Source organism: Dendronephthya gigantea, unplaced genomic scaffold, assembly GCF_004324835.1.
Source record: "Dendronephthya gigantea isolate DGI-Jeju-01 unplaced genomic scaffold, DenGig_1.0 000011F, whole genome shotgun sequence".
NCBI classification, from domain to species: Eukaryota; Metazoa; Cnidaria; class Anthozoa; order Malacalcyonacea; family Nephtheidae; genus Dendronephthya; species Dendronephthya gigantea.
This window is the reverse complement of record NW_021163021.1, coordinates 3,791-7,500: the sequence shown is the minus strand read 5'-3', so window position 1 is coordinate 7,500 and position 3,710 is coordinate 3,791.

The following is a 3,710-nucleotide window of genomic DNA, read 5'->3' as shown; positions in this document are numbered from 1 at the left end:
CTGAATTTTGAGTCAAATTACGAAACATAAATGCGCATAAACCTCCACTAAGAAAAGTTATTACGATACAAGCATGGATTTTACTCTGGAACAAAAAAAATTTAAAGAAATGTGTCTCTCCGACTTGAAAGATTATCTACAAGCGAGAGGAGTTACAGTTACCGGGCATCTTAAACCTGCGTTAGTCGAAATCGCTGCGTCTGTTGAGAAAATGATGATTCCAATCGAGCCAAATTTCGAAAAGCCTACTGAACAAGATTTAAAAATAACCGTACATGGCATAGAAATTGATGATCCGTTGTCTGGGTCTCACAAATACGTAAACGATTTCATCGAGTCGCCACCATTTGGTTTATTCGACATATTTAACCACCTCATATACAACTCTACTGAGTATGATAAACAAGGTCTAGCTGCTTACAAAGCATTCGATGATTATCGCCTGTTTGAAGAGGGCTATGTAGAATCTTTGTTGACCGAGCCATTACCAAGTGCAGGGGTACATTTATATGTTGGCAAAGTTCGACCCAGCATGAAGAAAACCGATGATGTAGGAGGAAAGGCCTTTTACGACCTGTGGTTTATTTTAGATGGCAAAGGTGCAAATAGGGGCACTATTGAAAGCATGGTGTGCATGTAAAGGGGGTAGAGATGGAGGTTGTAAGCACATTTCAGCAGCGATGTATTCCCTTGAAAACCTTCTGAATACCCGCTCTACAGAAAGTGTTACCAGTGGGCCTTGCCAGTGGGTGAAAAGACCAATCTCATCAAGCAAACCTTGTGAAGTGAAAGATTTAAAAATTGGTAAATGTATTTCCCTGCCATTAAAGAAACAGACTAGGGCTAATGATAAAACTTCAGTTAAGCGTAAACAACTTTCCAAAAGGGCAAGAAAGTCACAATCGAGAATATATTAAATATGCAAAATATACTTTTTATGCAAATATAAAATAGAATAAAATTTATTACGTCCAACCTTTTCTCGGTTTGCGGTTGCCGGTATTGGATCGGGATTGTCTTGAGTTGGTCCGTTACTTCCAACAAAGTGAATTCCACAAATATAACTGTCTTTCTTACAAACGAAATGGTCGCCACGACAGCATGCATTTATCCAACGCTTTCTTTGTTCTTCTTCCTTTTTTAGCGACGGAAAACTGTAAAATTGTATGCTCTTGCCCTCTTTATTGAATAATCTTTCTTTTCTTTTCTTTCCTTTTCTTTTTTAAGCCTGCTTGGCAATCCAGTTCTGTAAATTAATTAAATTCACAAAAAAAATAATAAAAAATTAATTGATTACTGAGGGAGTAAATGATAATACATTATTTTTTATACTGACAGTGTATTCATTAGCAAGCTATGACATATATAATGCATTAATGTTTTATTTCATCTCTATAAACTAAATATAGTATATGTATAAAATATTCATACATTTATTTGTATGAATATATGCATATCATAAACATGCATTTATATGTTTGGCAGTAACATGAATATTTATGACCTGAATTGGCTTACACAAACCTTCACTTGCTTTTCTGTTAAACTAGTTTCTGCCGACGCAGCAGCAATCTGGCTTTCAAACTTCTTCCCGACACCAACCATACTGTTATTAGAATAAGTTAAAAGAGTTGCTTTTTGATTTTCGGTTTGTTGGTTTAAAATGTGCACCAAAATCAGTTGAATAATTCTAAAGTAAAGATCTGTGTTTATAAGAACAACTTTGTAACTGCAGCCACAGTTAATAGAATATACATGGTTTGGAGACTACATAAAAGTACAATAGAACTCATTATCTATGTCGGGGAACATTTATGCAAAAAGTTGTTCCTTATTTGTCAGTGTCTATTGTATTTTGAACAACTAAACCAATAGTAAGGTCTGAATTAACATGTTGTTCAAGTCACGGTTGAGGAGCCAAGCCAAGCAATTGCTATTGCTATTGACAATAGACATGTGACGGATAAGGAACCATTTTTTGCATAAACCTTAACAATAACATAGATAATGAGTTGTATTGTACTTCTATCTAGTTTCCAAACCATGTATATTCTAATAACTGTGCTCCAGCAGATGAAGATGTAAGGAGAATTGTAACTTAAGCGTACTTGGTAAATACTGTATTGATTATTGAAATAACTAATTTCCATGTCTTTTTCATAAAAAATAATCACAGGATGAAAGATCTCGATTATTCGTAATATTTGTGCCATTCATTAACAAAAATATGCGCACGAGAAGCACGTGGAGTACTTAGCGTGTTTACAGTGTACGTATTTCTGATACTGTTGGCATGCAAGCGACAAGATTGGCCGGGATTTGTCACCTGCCTACTATAACATCTGCTGCCTGAAACTAATCTCATAGTTATTATTATAGATAGATTCTGGCGAATTGCCTGTCCCTGAATGGTGCTTGAAGATGAGGTCTTTGAGGGTAGGCAGGGTCACCATAAATACAAAATGCATCTCCTTCAGGAGAAAAGCTGTAATTTTCTATTTCTGTTATCAGGTCAGATTCCGTAAACATGCCACTGTCATGTTTCTTTCTTTCATAGGGCCCTGACAAATTTGCAATTAAACTGTTCGGGATTACCACTGATTGAAATTTAATTGAATGGACTTTTTTGTGGCCGATGTACAAATATCTCTGCTGTTGGCCAGGTCTGCAAACTGGTCTCACTGTTCCATCCACAAAACCCCAGCGATTTTCCAAAGTAGAACCAGCTTGATGGATAACTTGTGCGTAGCTTGATAGTTTAATGGGGGATAAGAGTGGTTGCTCAAAGCTGCTAAGACGATGACCGTGTTCTTGATAAATGTGATCCATGACATGTTTTGTTATGATACTGTACTGTGGTACAGGTCTTCCAAATCTGGGAATCATATCGCTATATCTAATTGGGTATGCAAACCGCTTTAGAATAATGCAAAGAGCTTCAATTCCGTCTACGACAAGCCTGTTATAACATCTTATTTTGTCGGGTATATCCAGTATTTCCTTAAGGTCATATATGTCACCCTTTAGAAAACAAAATTCTGCTTTGCATTCACTATCGCTCAGCTTGTCTAAATCAAAGCTGTCATACAGCCAGTAAAGAAAATCAGGATTTTTTTATTGGTTTATGTTGTAAAGAAATAGGAATTCTTCATTGGTCATTAATTTTTTTTTCATGACAAAGCAGTAAACAATCTCTTATTACTCTTAATTTTGGCATTTTGAATGAATTTTAAAATTTAAAAACGAAGGAACAAAATTCAAGAAGTTAACGTCTACTTTCCCTGCGTAACACTAAATTCAAAGACTGCGGAAAATACAACACGACCATGATGTAATTGACGACAGCGTCAAACAATGAAGTTCTGCTTGCGTAAGCACTCTATTGTTTGTCCTACAGCAGTTTTTTGCAGCAAGTTCGCATGATGATCCACAAGGATGTGGATTTTTACGTTTTGACCATGCTTACAGGTTGTCCAGCGTTTTTTTTTTGAAGTACCCATACAAAAAGAAGAATTTCGTGACGATCTCTTGACTTGCAGGTATTAATTTCTACCATTCTGGGCACAAGGTATGTGGATAGAAATGAATCCATGATGGACACTAGAGGGGGAGTGCTCGCCCCACAATAACTTTAAAAAGGAAATTTTGAAGGAGTTTGATTTCAAAAAGAGGAAACACAGGGAAGTTTTTACTTTAAAAGTGAAAGCACT